This window comes from Nicotiana sylvestris, chromosome 11 (assembly GCF_000393655.2).
Source record: "Nicotiana sylvestris chromosome 11, ASM39365v2, whole genome shotgun sequence".
NCBI classification, from domain to species: Eukaryota; Viridiplantae; Streptophyta; class Magnoliopsida; order Solanales; family Solanaceae; genus Nicotiana; species Nicotiana sylvestris.
Window position 1 is genome coordinate 142,376,195 of NC_091067.1, and position 22,646 is coordinate 142,398,840.

The 22,646-nt window shown below is 32.1% G+C and overlaps 1 long non-coding RNA gene across 1 annotated transcript; it reads right to left on the reverse strand.

Annotated features, from left to right (window-relative positions):
* Positions 1-13,458: 13,458 nt before the first annotated feature.
* LOC138882293 (uncharacterized) lies at positions 13,459-15,529 on the reverse strand. The gene is made up of 2 exons (XR_011403774.1): positions 15,414-15,529; positions 13,459-14,650 (listed from the first exon to the last, which is right to left on the reverse strand). It is a non-coding gene; the product is annotated as an uncharacterized lncRNA (long non-coding RNA).
* Between the last annotated feature and the right edge of the window lie 7,117 nt (positions 15,530-22,646).

Sequence of the window (22,646 nt, forward strand, 5' to 3'; positions counted from 1 at the left end):
TCTACAAAAAAACTACAAATTAAATACATTGAATATTACCGAGTCGTTAATTACTTGTCCTAGGTGTGTAAGGGAAAAGAACCACTCCTTCTTGTCAACCTTTTCAACTCCAAAATCCAACCATGACTTAATTTGGTTGTCCTTTATAGAATATGGAGCCTTCCTCTTATATAAATCAATAGAAATTATGAATGAAGTGGATGTGTAAAAGATGAATACAGGAATATAAGTGTCAATGTGTGCAACCTAACCTTTTTGAACGTATGTCGGTACCGTTGTATAACCACTTGTGGAATTGATCCAACAACTCAGGGTCTACATTTTGACCAATAACACTAGTAAACGGGTGCTTGAGGTGGAATATTAGAGGTCCAACCTAGGTACTGCCACCAGAAGACTATAAAGGGAGAAATGGTGATCGAGCATGCTTTCACGGCTGCCTTGTTCTACCTTGATGCACGGGTGTTGTTTCATCTCGTATAGGCTCGCCGAACTTAACCAACTGGGAAAAGTTATCAGGCAGCTCGAAATCATCAAGTGTAACCTCCTTCTTCTCACCTCCGGATTCTTCTGAATCACCTACATTCACAAACTCTGCCTTTTCACCTACATTGTCATCTTCCGGGTACTGCTGTTCTGTTTGAGCTGTTACTGTCACTCCGTGAATTGGAGATTATGCATGCAGATCTTCCCTCTCTGAAACACCATGTGTATATAACTTAATAGAATGGTAAATATATTGAAACAAAAATAAAATATCTCTGAAAACAATTTCAAACCTGCATTCTCTTCATCAACAGTCCATTCAAAATGTGTATATAAATCAACACGTACTGGATGATTTTCTTCGCCATGTGCACATTCAACATGTTCTGATTTTTTCATTAAAAATATTAAATAATACTGGATAGTATTGGCTTGACAATTTATGAAGATATGAAGGTGTGTCATAATATGTACATAAATTTGTATTGCTGTGTAAATAAGCTGGAATTAATTGTATATATTTTGTATATATAATGTAGACAAATTGTAGTTATGTTGTAGATATTTTGTAGTTATTTTGTAGATGATGTATATGTAATTGTAGATATATTGGAGATATATTGGAGATACCTATTTTGCTGGGGCTGACCTGCACTGTTTCACCACTATTGAACTGAAATTGCTGATTGTTCTTGTCTTTTGGTTGAACTCCCAGCAAACTGTAAGTTTTATATTAGTTAGGATATATATATTTTAGAGGTGACATAAATAGTTTTGTTAATATGATTAAGATTCAAATATTACATTCGCATCAACTTGATCATTTGGATTGTTTATCACCTGCAAAACAGTCTTGACTGATTCCTTTATTAGGTCTCGAAGGCTACCTAGTTCTTCAAATACATCTTCCCTAAGTTTTTCAAGCTTTTCATCGACCTACATAATAAAAAAATACATAGTTACCTTTAGAAATATATATTAAAATACATATACACTATTATATAAAAATTAGAATGCTTTATTAGGACTACATATTACCTTCTCAACACCACTTTTTAACTTTTTTATTCTACGAAGAATAGACTTTTTTTCCTCTTATCCAATTGATTTTTTGGGTTCCAATGGAGGAGTATCAACTTTTGGATTCTCAAAAATATGTTCCACCTCTTCAATTGTGTACTCAACTTTATCAGGCAAAGACATCACTGAAAGCTCTTCAGGTGATTCATTTATATTGGTGAACTGAATGATGAAAAAAATAAATTAGCTTGTTTGAGTCAGAATATGTATACAAAATGTAGATATTTTGTAGATACATTCTATTATAATGAATAAAGACCATTTACCTTCATCCATTCAGGTTTGATCATTTTGTCTTCAATTGCAGCTAATCAAATCTGACCCTTAGCAGCTGACCAGTTTAGTATGCGAGGGATTGAATTAGAAATCTTTGTAACTATATCAATGTTGACGTAGGAGCAACACTCATACAACCATACTTGCATGGCTAGTGGGAATCCTCGAATGAGATATAAATGAACGAAAGGATTTAGCCTGTGCCTAACAGATTCAATCAGGTGTCTGTAAGACTGAACACCCCATGGAAATAACTCGTACTGACCGGATTCAACCAAATAAAACCTAAAATGATCTACCAACCCAATATGGTCTCTCTCTGAAAGACAAATGAAGTATTCTATGAGATATAGAATACATAACTTGACTGCATCTTCATCATTGACCCAGCTTTTGGTTGTTACTATCTGTTTTAAGTATGTCTTTTCCACTTTTACTTTGTTTGGAAAGTAACCACGCATTAACTTACTGACATAGCTAGGAGTGTAACCAAAGTTTGTCACCTTAGTATGACATCTAAGACCAGTTATTACTGCAACTCTCTCAATCCAAAATTTAACCTCTCACCTTTTAACTCAGCTGAAAAATAGGAAGCATCAGATGATTTCAATTCATACTTCATAAGTTGATGAATAGCTTGATTTTGCATGCATAAATTGGGAAATGACAGTAAATAACCAAAGCATGTCTTCCTGAACAACTTCAAACCATTTGGAGATAAAAGCGCTTTAATTTGGCTAGAAATGCTAGGGTCACATAATGTCTGGAATCTAAGCACCCCATAATCATCATTATGGGATGCAAGAAAAGGTCCATTCTGCAAAATTCAACAAATGTAATCTAACATTAATACAGTAATTAAAAAGCACTAATACATTTGTATGTTTCTACAAAATAACTTTAAAATTATACAATATAACAACAATGTTAAAATAGATCAACAAATCTACAATTAAACTACAAAATTAAGACAAATAATCTCACATTATTTCAGTGCTTAAAAACATAAATACATATGCAATTTATATACAACATTTCTACAAAAATCTACAAAAAATCAGAGTTGTAGATGTTTACCAACTAAAAAAGGCAAAATAAGTACTAAAGAAATTAAAAAAATTCTTACCTTCAGTAGTGAGTGTTTTCGAACATTTGAGGAGTTTTAACACTAGGGGCTTTTTTGAATTTTTCTTCTTTTTGAGAGTTTTTGAACTGGGAGCCACCTTAGCTTTCTTTCCAGGTTTACTGATAGGTACATCTTCTACAAAATCATCATCTATAACTATCCCTTTTCGTTTCCTATCCGCTTGTTTGATTGGCCTTGAAGATTCTCTAACATCGAAATCATATTTTTGTTTAGTTCTAGCTTCAGCCCTTATTTGACGAGGAGAAACACTATGCTTCATATCTACAATTGCATGTGCAGATTTCCCTTGCTTCGGGGGTGAATGTGGTGATAATACACCCAAATCGAAAGAAGGTACATCAGATTCTACATCTTTTTTAGGGCTGTGTTTTGAAGCTTTTTTCTTCTTCATTGAGAAATTTTGAAGCTCAAGGGGAATTAAAAGTGTGTATGAACGAAATTGAAGATTTGACTTCAATTTTGACTGGGTTTGTATAAGAAGCTTCAGCAGTGGGTTTGAAACTTTGTTTTTCTGATTTTAGCATAGGTAAAAATGGCTAGAATTGTGTGTGTGTGTGTTGTGATACGTGGGTGGGGTCGTGGGTTTAGGAGAGAGAAACAGGGGGGAGGGGGAGATATAGAGGAATATACGGTACCTTTAATTTAGAAGTGATATAAGGTACAATTAATGTACAGTTAAAACACCTTATGGTATAGAATTGGTAATTATGTATACTAAATGTAATTAAATCAAACCTTAAACATTGAGGGAAATATAGTTTTCTATATTGCATAGGATTGTAAAAATTCCTAAGTACATTAAGACTGGTGGTTCTACTAATTGGCGACTAGGCTAGCCAGCCCACGACCCCACCAAATCGGTCCAAAAGAAGGGCCAGGACCAGACCAAACGGTCCAGGACCTAACCAAACCAATCCAGAAAAGGGCCCAGAATCAGCGCAGACCAAGAAATCGAACTAGAGTTAGATTGACCGGGACAGGAAAACACTTGTCAAACTAATCATTTTTAACGGTTGGCCAATGGTGGACCAATTTTTTCAATATTGTTTACTCACTCCGGTCCACTTTAATTAATTTTTAATTTTTTTTGTGGTCCATAATATTTAATTTTTCAAATATCAAGCAGGAATTAACTTATTTTTTTCAAAGTTACTTTTGGAGTAAAGAGCCTAGGACTATTTGTTATGTTTCAAATGAACAAATTAAGATTAGTATAGTCAATTTTATTGTTAATTAAATAAAAGGTGAATTCCTTAATATGTATAAAACAACCAAAAAATTAATTAGAGTGGACTGGAGGGAGTAATTGTTTAGCCTCAATTCATTTAATTATTACCCTAAAAACCATGATTAATATATTTCGGAAATCGAATCATCATGCACTTTAGGCCCTTCTGAAAGCCATGAGGCGGGGTCACATGATTAGTTAATCGTCTAATTCTACCGGATGGGCATAGGTTAAAGGTGCTTACCCATGGTCTATCGTGCAGTTGATGATATCGTTCTGGACTAATTTCCACCTTGACTTTGATGATTTGCACACAGGAAGATCATCAAAGGTTGGAAAAGGATATAGAAAGCTGACTACATTCAAGTTTCAAAACACATTTTTCTCACACAACTTCAATTTTTCCAATTGCAGCTGGTTCTAGGCACTGCATTTCTTTTTAAGCATGATGTTGGTCGACGGTAGAAATATACAATTATATTTTATATTAAATCAATATATATATAATAGGAAAATTTTGGATCAACAGTAAAATTATCTTTGTGTGAAAGCAATCATTAATGCATGTATTTGAGTAGACTATATATACTGCGCCTTTGGAATGTGGCTCCGAACCCTGCGTGAATGCATAATATCTCATCAATTCGATAATTCAACCATTACAATTTATTTTAACCATTATGAATTTTTTAAGCAATAGCTTTATCAATAGACAATGGAATTGCAAACTTAATCCTTTATAAGACTTGTTGGCTGATTTAGTCGGTCCCTAACGTCACAATATGGGTATCAATCATAGGTGAAAACTAAAAAAACAAAACAAAAAAAAAAGGAAATTTGTTTTAGGATATGACATGGAGAAGACACAAAATAAAAGTAAGATCACAGAATTATATTTTTTTCACATAAATGTAACTTAGTTATGTGTGAACTTCTTAGAGAATATGAACTAGTCACTTATTACGTTAAAAATGCTTTATCACACTGGAAAATCCACATTAGAAAATATATGTATTTACATAAATAAATAAATCGCCATCCCCTATCCTAAGCCACTGCACCCCTCCTGGGATAGTTCTTCTAGAAGGTACATCGTACAGTCACTTAATTCTTAAGCAATTGCTTCTCCAATTTTATTTTTATTTTTTAAAATTTTAAAAGAAGTAAACTCTAATGAGAATGAATATTGATACTCTTTTAGGCATTTAGTAACACTATTATTGAAGTTATCCCACCTTCTTTGACTCATGTTACACAATTGACAATGCAGCCTTAATTATTATTTTTCTCCTTAAAGTGGATCTCTCCAAAGTTTATAAATAAGTTAAGATTCTAAAAAGGACAAGTTATATGTTTGGCCGGTCAATAAAAAACAAAAATAAAATAAAATTGCATAAACTAGCTAGGAGTATTATTTTTGGAAAGGGTTGTACTGTATAGTTTTCCCTTTTGAAAACTTCACCGTCTCAATCGGATAATTTATGATTTTCCAGCAACAACAACAACAAATCGAGTTTAATTTCACAAATGGAGTCGGAAAAGTTAGTATGTATGCAGTCTTACCTCTACATTGTGAAGATAGAAAGACTATTTCTGGAATATCGTAAATCTTTTAATTATTATTCATAAAACTGTTTTTCAATCAAATGTCCAATATATATAGAGAACTTTTTGTTTCCAGTTTATTTTAAACAAAACGTCATTGTGAGTTGCATCAGTGAGCTAAGCCAAATGTCACTACATGTCCTAGACTTGGCAACCAAGTAATTGGCATTCTCACTTTAGTCCCTCTTAACCCACAGAAACTGATGTAGTATTTAAATGTGGCCACTCTATAGCAAAATTCATTACCAATAATAAAAACTCTCTCATTTTCTTCCCTCTATACTCTCCAACTTCAAGCTCTGTTTTTTCCCATAAAAATCTTCTTCCAAAAACCCCATATAATTGTAAAAATGGAATTGAATCAGAAACAGCAGAGGCTTAATCCTCCACCAAGAAGGGGACAAATAAAGATGAAAATCTTGAAGTCTTTGATTAATTCTGCTGCTGAATTGGTTAATATGACCAGTGGATCAAAAAACAAAAAGGGATGTGAAATTTCCTTAATATCTTCAAATGGAAGAAAAACCCCAGGAGAAACTCCTAGTTGCTACAATTCTGGTGCTGATTCTGATGGATCATATAGATGATGGTGTGTTTTTGTAGTTTTATGAACTTGAGGGGAGTTTTATGTACAGATTTAAACTTTGGGAATTTCTGTTTCCCCTGTTTTCTTCCCCTGCTTTAGCTTGTTAACTAGTAGTATACTATACCTTTATTAATTTTAATCTCTTTATTTTTCTTCGTTTTTACTAAATTCTCAATTTCAGAGTGAACAATATTGTAATGGATATGAGCCTTTTCGTAAGGTAGTTCTTGTTTTAATTGATAAAGTGTTAATTTGAAATTTCTTTGTTCACGGACTTTACTTTTTCTTGGTATGAGCATGACTGGGACAAAAGTCAACCAGAAATTATCGAATTTTTCTTATTTTTTTAAGGCAAGTTTCGATGAACGTTTTCTATTTCATGGTGCAATAGAGGGAAGAAATCTTGGAATTTATTCTCTTTTTGACGGGAACTAAATTTCACTTTGATTCTTACTTTTTCTAATTCACCATGATAAATTGTTTAGTTAAATTTCTCAATAACATCTTTGTTGGTTATGATATTTTTTGACTTTTATAATAGTTGTTATACATTTATGACAATATTTGATTGTTAAATATTATTTGATTATTATAGACAAATTATTCGGAACCAATTTTTTTTCTTTTCTGATGTTAAATATATAGATAAAAAAAATATTCAAATTTAAAATTTCAAAAGATATATATATTTTACTAATTAAATATTAAATAAGTTAATACGTTACAAATATAATATAAAAAATTAGTTATGAGAAAATTTTAATAATTATAGTAAAGTATTGTTATAAAAGAATGTTGTTATGGTGATTATACCATATTTGAATTGTGGAAATCTCACTTTGTATTGCTATAGAATAAGATGAATTATCCTACTATTAGTTTCAGAAATGGCTTTGAGGCAAAGTTTGATTTCTTTGATGATATGTGGAATAATAACTTAATTCATAAGTAAAAGAGAAGTGCCCAACTTGCACTTTATCCCCAAAAAGGACTTAAATTACGAAGTAGGAACCTCTTAAGTGGACATAAGTGATTGGAAAATGGTTTTGGGACTTCTAAGAGAGCCTAAGCATAATTCAAAACCATAGTGTTATGAAACAGCGTTACTTGAAAAGGGAGAAATTTAAAAATAACCAGATTTACAACTGGTCGTTCAAAAATAGCCCAATTTTAAAAGTAATCGAAATTTAGACACTTTTCATGTAAAGATAAATCTGAGCGAAAACACTGTTCAAAACCCGAAAAATACGTCAGTATATTATGTTGGAGTTCCAATATAAGTATACTTGAACTCCAGCATATTATACTGGAGTTCCAGGATAAGTATGATGGAACTCCAACATAATATGATGGAGTTCCAGCATAAGTACACTAGAACTCCAGCATAATATACTGGAGTTTCAGCAAGTATACGGTCCAGCATAATATACTGGAGTTTGAGTACCGGTGCTCCAATCTACAGTATATTATACAGGAGCCAGCAAAGTATACCGGTCCGGCATAATATGCTGGAGTTCATACACAGATGCACCGAACTCCATTATATTATGCTAGACCGGTCTCTGTTGCAGCAAAATAATGGTTATTTTTCATTGACTTGGTAAATGTTGACTATTTTTGAATGATCAGTCCGAAAACTGGCTATACCGTGCTATTTTTACGTCAAAAATCAAATCGAAAGATAAAAAAAACGAAATGTTCCAATATGAAGAGATTTGGTCTGTATGGGTCCAAATTTGAACAACCACGACAGTCGACGATTACGACGAATGACGAGATCCTCGAAGTTCGACATCCTGCAGAGGACGACCTTAAGGTGAACAAGAGGTTGTACGACCCTTGCAGTAGGGTAGGCCCATTATGGGGCCTTAGGAATATTCTTTCGAATATTCCCTATAACTTGTCTTTTAAAGCTTATAAGGGTTTTAGTCCCTTATATATAGGAGAGCGTAAAACAAGTTGAGAGAGGGCTCTTTGGATATCTTTCCTAACTCACAATACTTGTTGTAAACTCGCTTAGATGAACGATTGACTGGGTTATTATTTGAATTTTCTTTTTTCCAAGAGATAAAGAGTTCTTATCTTTTACATTCTCCTGATCTATATTTTGTTCTAGAGATTATTATGCTTAGCTAAGATTTACCCCTTCATTTTCTTTGATTGATTTATTCAAAAAAGTTCTGATATCTTTTGAGTCAAATAGGGTCAAAGTTTAAATTGGTAAAACATGTCATCAATCATGATTTATCCAACTCAAAGCTTGTATTAGCCAAAAAGAGTTGGATCTTGATGGATAGAGAAGCCATAACTTAGGGGTCATTTGGTACGCGGACTAATTATTCCGGGATCATAATTCTGAAATTATAATTTCTTGACTAATTTATCCCACATGAGAGATGGGATTATATAATCCTAAATTTGATGGGATAAGGTGGAATATTCTGTATTAAGATAGATTAAATTTAGGGATTTTTACCTACATATACCATATATGAAACTTTATTACCCTAAATGTGCATGGTTTGTTAATTACCCGTCTAGTCCATGTTTTAACTACAAATTTTGTACCATTCGACTATTAGGCATTAAAAGGGCAGAATATTCCCTAAAAACGGGCTAAAATTAAGGAGAGAATCTTGGTGTTAATTGATTCTACATTAAATTCAATTTTTAAAAAGGGAAAGGAGATTTCTCATCTGCGTATTTTTCTCTAGAACTACAATTCAAATTCTCGAAAAAAAGAACGAACAATTCAAATTTTCGAGTTTCAACAACTCAAAGTTGAAAAAAATCTGTTCTTCCATATATTTTCCACCATTGATAGCCATTAAAAAGCTTGAAAGCTTTGAATTCAAATTTGGGTTTTCAAAAATCATTATTTGTTTGGATTGGGTGTTGTTGTAAATAATTCGGAATATGTTTAGGAGTTTATATCTTATTTTTTAGGGGTTTTGGTGAAGATTAGACTTGATTTTGACTGAATTTTAGATTGAAACTCGAAGAAGAAGAAGAAGAAGAAGAAGAAGAAGAAGAAGAAGAAGAAGAAGAAGAAGAAGAAGAAGAAGAAGAAGAAGAAGAAGAAGAAGAAGTATTTCCAGAAATTGTAGATAAATTGTAGTTAAATTATAGAATTGTATAGAATTGTAGATATATTGTAGATAAATTGTAGATAAATTGTAGATGAATTGTAGATTGGGAAGACTAAAACTTCTACAAATCTTCTACAATTATGTCGAAAATGCCAATTATGCTACAATTGAAATGAGAATTTGGATATTAAAATTCAATGTATCTATTTTGTAGATATCTTGTAGATAAATTGTAGATTATTTGTATTCTGATTGTAGATGCATTATTTTCTGTTTTCACAAATCCAAAACGACTAAAGCTTCTACAAAATCTTCTGCAAAAAACAGTCTACAATTTATCTATAATTTTTCTAATTTGACTACAAAATATCTACAAATTCTGGAAATATGTCTTCTTCTTCTTCTTCTTCTTCTTCTTCTTCTTCTTCTTCTTCTTCTTCTTCTTCTTCTTCTTCTTCTTCTTCTTCTTCTTCTTCTTCTTCTTCTTCGAGTTTCAATCGACCGTGTTAACCAGTAACCTTCAACCACTGTCATTTCTTTGTTTGGACAAATAATGAACCAAACAAAGAAACAATCTTGATGTACTGGCCTAGTTTTGTCGCATTGCGCAGGAAGATAATATATTTAGGAAAATTTTGGTAGAGGACAAGAGAAACGACATGTTATAGCCCCAGCTTTGATGTATGAAAGTACTCAGCATCTCCGAGGAACAGGACAATACTGGATGAAGATATAAAAAAAGGTTAAATCATTAAAAATTTCTAAAGAAAATAAATAATTTCAAGTATTTTCTTAAAACAGAAAATGGAAAGGAAAGAGAAAGTGGGAAGATGCAGTCCTATAATTATGCCTAATATAAATGAACCCTTAATTATATCCCTAATTTGAATTATGGTATAGAAATGGTAATTTGGTATGCTTAAATGTAATAAACACAAACCTTAAACATTGAGGGTAATAAGGTTTCATATATGGTATAGGTAGGTAAAAATCCCTTAAATTTATATCATGTTCGGTTGACGGTATAAATTTATCCCGGGATAAACCGTCAAACACACATGGTATAAATTTAATCCCACATTTATCCCACCTTATCCTGTGTACCAAACGATTTCGTTTGGTATTCAGACTAAATTATCCCGGGATTATAGTCCTGAGATTATAATCCCTAGACTAATTTATCCCATCATAAGGTGGGATAAGATAGAATATCGAGGATTAAGTCTGGGACTAAGTTTATACCATGTTTGATTGACGGTATAATTTTATCCTGGAATGAATTTATACTATTAACTAAACATGGTATAAATTTAATATCTTACTTTATCCCATCTTATCCCACCTTATCCTACCAAACAAATTCTGGGTATCTATCTGAAGTTTGGGGAGATTGTAAGGTACTAGAGTCCAGCGCTACAGATTTTCTTAATAATTAAGAAATTTCAGAGGACTAGTACGATTTTGACACTTGATATTGAGTCTAGCACTCTGTTATTTTTATTTACTTAGAATTACACATTTGTAGGTTAAAATTGTCTATTGAAGTAGTGGAAAGTAGACTTTCTTAAATTAACGAGTCTTAATGAATCAAATTAGTAAAAATATCGTGATCCGAGTATGAAGTGAAATATATTATACGATAACTAATAATTCAACTCACACAACTTGAATCTAATTGAAATGGAAAGAATACATTTCTCTGTCAAAATAAATTTTGATAGATACTGATACAAGGGGGGGGGGGGGGGGCTATTGATGAGCATGATGTCATGCAGTGTTTAATGAATGAAATAAGTTCAACAAATACTTAACGTGACAGTTCTTCTTCATTTCTTGATTAACCAAAGTACAGAATATCAGCAATATTCAAAAGTTCTCGTTGAATTCAATAAGATTTTCTTTTTCCACGTCGACATGACTTTGTCCTAATTTATACAAACAATATTGGCACTAAATAATTTAAAATTAACATGACGTTTGTTAATTTTCTAAGATAAGAAGGAAAGAAGATACACGAACCTAGACGAATTCATCAAATGAAATCGTGTCTCCCATATTATTAGCGACTAAGGTTAGAAAATAAATGACGATAGAGACATCTCTAACAATATAATTAGCCTCGATAATTAACGCAAGGAATGACGACGTTTATCAGATGGTAATTTTTTATCCTAAATACAGCATACCTTAAAGTAATTAAGTTTCAGACTGTTTACCTTTAAAATGAGTAACAGTTGAATTTATACGTAATTTAAAGGATATGTGATTTAATTTAACACGAATAATATAAAAACAGTAAATAATTGAATTAAAAGAAAATAAAACGACCAAACCAAATGCGATGAAGGATTAAGTCTAACTTTTGAAAGAGATATTCTTAGGATTTCATTCCCTCGCTTGATTTCTAGCTAGTTTCCTTTTGTTTCCCTTTAAATATAAAAAAGAATGACGGCCTTTGTCAAATGGTATTTTTGATAATAAATACAGCACAAGAAAATATGCCTCAAGGTAAACAAGTCTCAGAGTATCTCTGTATATATTGAAAAATATTCAAGAATTGCTTATAACAATACTAGTGAAGGGGTAGCCCGGGCTTTGCCCAGGGCCAATGTGAATAATATTATCATTACATATCGTGTTACCCTTCTGATTATGTGACGAGTATGGCTTACTACTTTTTCGAATTCGTTGTTATTGTTCTTTCCAAGTACGAAAGTGAGATATAAAAAGTAATATTACTGTAAATAAAGTTATTGTGACAATATCAATTGGTACAATTTAGATTGAAATCACTAATTACAAAGAGTCAAGTATTGTAGAGCTGGAGTAATCATCAAAACCTAGCTATGAGTTCTACATATAATTAGAAAAATACTTTTATCCATTTGATTTTAATTATCACAGTATGAACCCCAAACAGTTTAGTTAGTTTAACTATCTAACAATATTCTTTTTCCTTTTTCGTCAAATTTTAGTAAGACAACAAAAAAAATTCGTCTAATAAATATGTATTATTAAAATCTCCTATTTAGTTGTAGGAGTTAGCGTTTATGTTTAATCATGAAAGCTTTAAATATCCAAATTAATTAATGGGTTAGTAAATGATGAACTGAAAAGTTAATGATCCCCACATCTTCCACGTCTACAGTTAATATGCAGACTCCTAACAGAGTTCCCATGTTTTTTGAGATTGGCACGTGTGCTCATATACAAAAATGTGGCTGAAATGCCCGAAAAGACAATAATAACCATGTAAGAGAAGGCAAGCATGTTCGAATGAAAGAGTATTTTTGGGAAAAATAAACAAAAATATCATGATTTTTTGGTCCTCTATTCTCCCTTATTAAGCTTAGCACGGGCCCAACATGTTTGGTATTTTGTTATAATTTTTCAACTGATCTGGTACCAATAGAAATAGTTTTAAACATTGCAAATGAAAATAAGTAACCACAAGAAACAGAGTTCATGTACAACATAGGCATAATAAGGTATTTGCAGTATAATATCTGCAAAAGAAGACATAAAAACACTGTATGCTCTAGTGTTATTTCGATCAACCATAATCAACAATGCCATTGATATCACCTTGATTGTAATACATATTGATACAAGTAATCTCACAAAATATGCGAATCAACACATATGAAGATAGGTGGAAGAAGAGCAAGGGCTTCAATTGTTGAGTTTCTTTTTAATATAGAAAGGTATTAAAAAGAGGGTGAATGCAAATGGAGGGAAATGAAAATTTTGAGTAAAATTTTAAATTTCCCTCTCCTTTTAATGAGACATTGTCCCTCATTGGTAGAGAAAAAGGAGTTTGGTGGGTTTATATACAAATGCACTTCATGTAGCTCTTAAAGAGTTAGGAAGAAGGCAAGCCTCGCGCCGTCGTCGCTCGCTCGGCTACGGCTTCGGCTTCTCGGCTTCTCGGCTTCTCGGCTTCGGTCAAACGATTGATTGATTAATTTTTTGGACCAAATTTATTTGTTAATAGTAAATATTAACGTAATAATATCCGTGTTTGTAACGGATATGTTCCAATCCGTGGATTTGTGCGTCTCCCACCATTGCTAAATGCTTGCTCCATTAGTTAGCAGTCTGGTGCTCCGTCCACCATGGCCAAGTGCTCCACTAAATGAGTGGCAGCGGGTCCGTGTTTAGCAGTTAACTGCACTATAAATAGATGGTGCAAGCAGCTTGTTGAAGACACACCGAAACAGAATTGAGAGCTATTGATCTTCTCTTCACCGAAAACTCAACGTTGACTATAATTTGCATTCCTTCCTCTCAGAATTTCCATTCGACTTCTGAGTTTTCCTCCCTTATTATGCATTGTTTTAAACTACAAACAAAGCATCCGTAAGTGTGATTTGCTGCCGAACTTTGTATTCGCTGAAACACTGGGGTTTGAAGTACCGCTACACCAGTGTGTTATTCGTTCTATCCTGGGAGGAAATAATCCATAAACTTGGGTACTAGGAGGGGATTAAGTTCCTTAAGGAAACACTGTGAATTCAGTGGGCTCGAATTAATTTCTGTTTTATTTATATTTACGTTTATAAGCTAACGTTCTAATTTCCAGAATCATTATTTACAAATACAGACATAATAATAATAATATCAATTTCTAGTCTTTCATCTGAGTATTGGTATAATGGATTGGACCGGCTGCACTTAGAAGGAAAAAGACCAAGAAGACAGACAATATTTAGGTCTAACTCAAGGTGTCAAGGGAAGCAACAAAGCATCCATCTGAATTAGAGAACTAAGTACCTTCCTGCAATAAACGGATGGCAAGCTGTAACTGACATATACAAAACTGATGAATGCGTGTATTCACGCCTTATCTTGCTAAACTTGCCATTCTTCCCGGAGAAAATAAATATATAGTATGTGTTTGGTACCCTATCATTTTTCTTGCAGTTTCTTCCGTTCCAGGGACACACTCCTAGCAATATCAGCTTAGCGACTAACACTTTAAAGCTACCTCAGTAAGCGAGTGACCAAACATGTCACTACTTTAGAAATTGAGAATGCTTAAATAGAGGAAAATAAAATATCTTATGCAACAAAGGCACTAAAGAGATCACGATTGTCTTACAATTGAATAATTGCAATTGCGCATTATACCTCCTCTGATTAGACAAATGTGCCTATAAGTGGATAACACAAACACTGTTAAAACATCTTCGAGTGGCAAACAACAACCTGATAACTTAAAGATAAAAAATTAAGGAAAAACAATTAGGTGCTAAATTTTATCAAGCATTTCCTGTAATATGTTCACTAAAGAGGCTTCTACTGATTCTATAATAGTAATATCCCCAAATTTTAATAGTCAAATAATTAAAAATCAAGCATCGACTTAACAAACAAAAGGAAAATGAGATATTTTATAGGAAATTGAAGGAAATACTCATCTTGAAAGGTCTATACTCCGAGGCCACAGTTCTAATATGTTGTGGTATATTACTATGATTCATAAAACATCATTTCATTCAATACAAGAAAGGCTTAAAATATTCATTTCCAAAACCTTGGTTGCCTCTTCGAGAAACTTTCAAATATATATTCAGAATTGCAGTATGGAAATAATTACGCAGTGGAATAATTCAGTCAGGCAAATAAGCAAACACCTTATGGCCATGTATTTACACTATCTATTTAAACAAGAGAGGTCATGTTCTCCCAAATTTTCAGATAGAAAATAATTTCTGAACACGGGGAAAGGGAAGGAAAGGACTGGAAAAATAAAACTCGCCTAATAACAGAGAGGAATATTACACAGCACCAACTCGGAGAAGAACATGAGAAAGTAAAATAAATCATCAAGTAGCTTTAGCGAAAACCGAACAGATGAAAGGAAAGGAAGAAAGAAGATTGAAAATAGCCAAAAGTGCTGACAGATAAATAAACCTGCGGTGTCTACCACATTTTACCAGACCTACATGTGCCGCTCTTTGAAGAACATATCCCCTTGGACAACGGGAAGCTCCTCAACTGGCCCTTAGGACAAATACGTAATTGTTGAAGTATTATTATTGGTTTTTCCGTAAATGCACATGAACCGGAAGCTCCTCCCCATTCTCCCTTACTAGTATACTTCAAAGTAGGGCTGTTCATTCGGATCGGATATCCGAAATCCGAACCGATCCATTCAATTTTGAATTTCGGATTTCGGATTGGATCGGATTTCGGATTATATTTATTAAAATTTTGGATTTCAGATCGGATTTCGGATTGGTATATTTTAATCCAATCCGATCCGAAATCCGAAATTATTAGGACATGTATAAATACTACACTTTAATTTATATCAACCTCCAAGTTATTACCTTTACAATTGCTAGATTTAGCTATATTGGCACCATAGTACTCTCATAATTGCATAAACATGAATTTTTCTTAATGTATTGCCTCTTTTACAAAGAAAATATACATATTAGTTTAACTTTGAAGCATAATAATACTATCTGATATCCGATCCGATCCAAACTTTAAAATCCGATCTGATCCGATATAATTTGGATCGGATTCGGATTGCATTTTCTAGAATCCGAAATCCAAAATTCGAATCTGAAATATGCTAAATCCGATATGATCCGATCCGTGCACAGCCCTACTTCAAAGGGAAAAAGAGCGAAGAGAGATAATAGAAAAAGAAGTATATATAGCATTAACTACGGGAAAGACCAAAGTCCTCTCCATTATTGCACCAATTAAAAGCGTATTATTTTTACCTTTTAGAGTACGTTTCGAACATTTATGCATAACCTTTTCTTCCATATTCTTGATAATAATATATTGCATAGATGCTCTAGATCATATATCGTCGTCTAATATTCTTTACTTGCATAAAACGAACAGTACCATATCCTTGACTTGCATAAAAGTAACAGTGCCATAATAATTCTGGAAAATTACATGAGAAATTCACTCGTTCCTTTTTTGGTTCTTTTGCCTAATTGAAAGAAAAACTTCATAGGTCTCTTCGAGACATCCAATTTAAAAAAGAATGAAAAGCTCCGAAAAACATATAAGATTGATTTTTACGAATAGCCATGAGACCAAGAAGAAAAGAAAGAGAGCTTAATGAGCAAATATTTTCCAATTTATATCAAGCAAGCTAGCTCAATTGCGGGGCCTCAAGGGTCTTCTCTAACAACCTTAATTCTGCATCTTGAAATTTGATATGGATTTATGCCCATGCTCACCTATTCTAGCATGACCCTTCTTTTGCACTGGAAACTTCAACATATTTGGAGAACGAAAAAGAACTTATGGGTGTTTGATTTGGAAATTAAATTAAAGGAGCATCGATTGATAGCATCCTTTAGCTTTAATGTAAATTAAAGGAACATGTATCCTTCTGTAGAAGATTCTAAAATATTAGTCAAAATACTTATGAACTGATTCAACCTGTAATAGTTGAGGCAATATGATACAAAGAAATGATATAACCATAATTGTTACACTTCTGGCCCTAAGGTATTGCCGCCAAAAGAAACCAAAATAAGTAAATTAAGTTAGTTTGAGAAAATTGGGAATACTAGAGAGGCTGAATCATCAGTTTCTCATGTTTTGAATTAACGCAATCCATATAGTATGACTTTAGTTCTTTTTTATCACATTATTCTTTTATCATCATTATAAGTCAAGATGAATTATTATCTCATATAGGGCTATTTCTAAATAAACATATATCTACAAATGAAGCTCTTTATGATTTTCATCACGAGTTATAAGTAGGAAGGGATTGAATATTGTAATGATGATGATGGATAAATAACAAATGAAGTTAGAAAATTAGTAAATAAAGAATTATTTAGATTCATTTATTTATAATTTATTCGTTTTGAATCATCTTATATTTTCACTATTATTTGTAGCACAGCCTATATAATTACAATATTTGAGTATTATTCAAAAGTTATTTGATAATTATATGAGTTATTTATATAATTATAATTAAATGTTATTATTGGATAGATAAGACGATAATTATAATTTAGTTAAAACGAATGATTTAACGTGCTCAAATAAATCAGATCAGTAACTAAAAGATTTTAGTTTCCTATTCATTTAGAAAAGGCAAAAGTAAATTATATTCCGTGCTAACACACAGAGGACATAATTTTAAAATTTAAATTTTTTAAAATTTTAATACAGTGACTTGTATGATTCAGCAACACAATATTAAGCAATCCAGCCAAAAACAACTTCAGATAGTTTTTTCAAAGCAACTCATTGGAGATCTATCTTAATTTATTCCGGAGGCTCCAACCAGGGATAAGAACACGAGTGCTCCGAGTTTTTATTATCCAGTTATAAATGTTAGTACCAAACCATGCCCCAATAAGCCTTACCACAATTAGCCACTACCCAATGCATGTTATACAAAAGAAACATGTTTCAAACCTGATTGTGCCCTCTTAGAATAAAGAAACAGATAATAATTGACTTACTCATCCTTCTTACAAAGATAGCACCAGTTTATCACAAAACACAATCTTGCGATTCAAATATTAATGCAGTTTATTAAGTTTTAATACATCATATATATGCCTACTTACTACTGAATATAAACCCTTGAATTCTAATAATCAAGTTCTTTAGTGTATCCTTCGAAGAACCCGAGTTTGACCAGATCTAAAATTTTATTGTCAAATATATCTATCCACATATATAAGTAAAATAAGTGTCATCTTAAAGGACAAATTAAAAGTGAGCATGTACTTACCTCGGATTCCTTCTCTTCATCTACGCCTAGAATAGTATTAAAGTTAAGATCCTAACAAATACAAAAAAATTATTGAGTTCGAAAAAGACTTAAAATAATAGATTTAAGAATATCTGTAACTTAACTACATATTTTTGCTATTGATTGTCCCATGAATATGCACATAGAAATTTAAAAAATACACGAAGAGCAAATTAAAAAATTCAGATTTGAAAATAAAAAAACGTAGAAGCAAACTTGATATATGCTGTAGTATATCACTGAGAAACATATTTGAGGATACATATGTTTGGTGCACAAATTCTTCAATCGAGTTTTGGTACTGATTATCCCATGAATACACTCATGCAAATTAAAAGACAGAATTACCAAAACAATTATAAGACAATAATAGATTTTTAATAACTTTTCATCTTATAGAACCTATTCAATCGAGAAAGTAGCGTCTAAATTGTAATGGTCTGGTTCTTCCAAATATTGCATTGTTGAAATTTTTATAGCCTTGATTCAATTTTTGCAGAAATCATATGGTTTCTTGAATTTTTTATAGCAGTGGAAGATTTGAATTTAAGAACACTATCAATCGGAGAAATAGAAGTTGGGCGGCAGTTTGGTTTTGTGAGTTTCATGTGCGTATGTTTCATGAGTTATGCGTGGTTGAGCAACTGTGTCCATTATCCTTAGATTAGGTTTTGTAGAGAAGATTTAGGGATAGTGGTTTAAAATATGTAACTTCCTTTGTTTTAATTTACAACAGTTTTCTCTTTTTAAAGTGAAAGAGTACGTATATTTTAAAATTAGTTAATGTGTTATAATTACAGAAATATGAAATTTGAAGAAAATAAAGCTGAAATTTTGAATTAAATAAAGCTCTTTAAAAAAAGTTCGGTCTTCATGGTTCAAAGTTAAAGAGTAAAAAATGTATTTTTAAAATGTGCAACTTTTAATTTTTTAATAATAGTGTAAATCAGATTTATTTTTTAAAAGTTAAAGATTATAAAATATATATTTAAAATTAGTTAATTTTTTAAAAATAAAGAAATATTTAATTAAAGAAAAAACAAACAAAGAAACCTGAAATTTGTGGAGGAGTTTTTAATTTTTTCAAAATATTTTATAGTTCCTATTTTCTTGGAGGATTGTCCTAAAGTGCCAGGTAGCATATTGTGATGATGCCACTTGGCGTAATGATAATGCATTTTCTTCTCCTTTTAATTATAGATAGATTGGCAGTTTTTTTTTTAACATATTTATATTTTAAACGTGTCCTTCAATTGTGCCATGTAAAATTACTTATTATTTTTAAAAATTTGAATGTTTTTTTTTAAAAAAATGTGTCCTTTACGTTTTTTTTTTAAAATAAATTTGAACCTCCAAATTATTTGAAGGTTTGTCCTAAAATCGGACACATGTACATTTTCTGTGTTGACACTTGGCACAATAATATGAATTTGCTTCTCCTATTCTATATAGATAGATTATTAATTAAATTAATAGTAGTAAAGTAAAGTAATATAATAGATATTAAATATCCCCATTGGGCATTACTTATCACCACAAAATTCATAACTAGCTTAATGAATGTTGAAGTGTGCAGAGGTTCTGAATTCCTATCTTATTGCTAAAGAATTTGTACGTGTTTGGCTCATAAAAAAGAATCAAGCCCACATGTAAGGGGAGAGTGATTGCGCCTAATTATGCCTTATAAAAAAAACTACACAATCATTGCAAATATAATCTAGTTTACAAGGCCAGAGTTGAATCCCACAGAGAACTAAGGCTTAGCTACAGTTGTTGACTATCATTAAGAAGATAAGCTCGAACAATTCCTAAGTTATAAATATTAAGATTCTTATATCTAACTAACTAAATAATTAAAGCAATAGATTAACAATTAAAGATACTACGGGTTGGAGAAAAGATTAAGGAGGTCTAGAGTTATGATTTCCCCAATTGTCGGAATCATTCCCGCTACGTCTTCTATAATTTCGCTTAAGTATTCTCTACCGATTGTGAGTACTTCGGGTGTCGAAATTCTCTTCCGAGCAACTATCACAATTTACTAAACATATTCTTTCGAACTACGCTAACTGACACTAATTCACCCCTCACTAAGATTGCACCAAGGTTTCATTATTCTTAATCCCACCTTAAACCCTCTGTATTGATTCCTCACATACGTTATGAGTGATTTTTTTCAACAACTACCTAAATATAACTATTTTCCAAGCAATACATACTAAATATGTACAGTTAATTGATGGTCATTCAATCAACATCAATAAACATGTAGTTGAACAAATAAAGAAATCCAACGGCTCAATTATATAAAAACGTAATAAGAATTCATCCTACAAAAGGTTCCATCAAAACCTAGATAACAAATTAGCTATTCATAATAGTATGCAAAACTACAATACTAGAATTCATAACCAATAATGGAAATAAGAAGAAGGAAATGAAAAACTCGTAAAAGAATTTCCGCCTTGCTCCTAGTATGTTCTTGCCTCCTTTGGTCAAATTCCACCTAAAAACAATGTTTAATGACTATTTATATGTATAAAAAAAAGACCTAGACGAAATAATCAAGTCTAAAACCAAAAAGGAGACAAAATAGGCTTTAAAATCCGGAACGGGCAAATACCTCGCTGTAGACCTCGCCTCGCGAGTTCTATCGCGCGCTCCACCTCGCTACAGCACTGGCGTCGCACGCTCTAACGCGAGAAGAATCCCTCGCGTCGCCAGACTCTGCTGTTTCACTACTGAGTTGCTTTGCTGCTTTGTTTACAATTCTGCGGTTTTGCCTAGCTTTTCCATTCTTTACATTAGCTTCACTTCTTTTATCAATTCTTTTGCATTGTTTCTTTTTGTCTTCAATCATTGTCTCATTATATCATTATAATATTTGCAATCAATAAATGATCATGAATCATTCTTGTAATGTATCAAATACACATAAATTTTTTATTTTGCTCTCAATTTCGTCTTCAACTAATAGCTTAAACTTTTAGATGAGATGATCACACACTTTAACATCTGAAAAATGAAAAATTCAAAGTATTTTCTACTATAGTAGTTTTTTAATATATAGCCTTAGAGTTTTAAATCTATACTAATATTCAACGTGACCTTGAAAGAAACAAATTCAAGTGAGACATTAAAATTATTAAAATGGTTGCCATTGTAAATTTTTGTAACAAGATGGACCATTAAGAGTGTGTTTGGTATGAAGAATTTTTTTTTCTAATTTTTTTATATTTGGTTGGCTTAAATGTTTTGGAAAACATTTTTCTTATGAATTCATTTTCCTCCAATAGGAAGAAAATATTTTCTTTATCAAAAGAAGGGAAAACATTTTTCAAAACTCCTTCTCAACCTTCTCCACACTCACCAACCCACCCCCACGCCCCCATAGCCACCCACCCAACCCCACCCACGCCTACCCATCCCCTCTATCCAATAAGGCTTTTTTCTCCGTCACCAACCCGCACCATTTTCTGTTTTTCACTTTTCTGCACCACCACCACCACCAACTCCACCCCCACACCTACATCCCGTACAAAAAAAGTTTCTTTTTACCTTTTTATTTTTTATTTTCAAATCTCTGTTTTTATGCACCCCCACCTCTCCCCACCCCCTCCCGCACAATTTTTTTTTTGTAATTTCAAAGTTCAGTTTTTTCGTTTTTCTTTACACCCTACTCTGTCCCTTGCCCCTCCCCACCCCCCCCCCCCGGAAAAAATAATTATTTTTTATATTTTCAGTTTTAATTTTTTACATCTTTTGGTTTTAGAGGTTTGAAATTTTACAAGTTCTAAAGTTATGAGGTCGGGGATTTATGTGTTTGGAAATTTAAGAATTTAGAAATTATAAAGTTTACGAGTTCGAAAGTTTAGCGGTTCACAAGTTTATGAAATTTTGTGGGTGTGGAAGGTTGTTGGTTTGAAAGTTTATGGCTTCATGTTTATTGTATCTAAATTATTTATGAATATTCTTGAGAAGTTATTTTCCTTAATTTGCGTACCAAATACTGAAAAATAAATAAGATTACTACTTGTTTTCCAAGAAAATATTTTTCTTGAAAAATATTTTCCACAGAAATATTTTCTGTTATACCAAATACACCCTAAGTCCACCACTTGATCTAATACAAGTCAAAGTGAGTAGACGAAGTTAGGTTGTTTTTGTTAGCTTGCAAGATTACTCTTCTATCAGTATGACTGTATGATCAATAATAAATTAGTCCAATAATATAGTAACTTAGCTAATTAAAAAAATAAAAAAGATCGAACGGGAAAATGAAGTTTCCTTGGTCACTAAGATTATGTAATTTAAGGCAAAGAGCATAAACAAGCAAGGATTTTTTTGAATCTTTAACTGATTTAATCAGATTACTTAACACAATAATG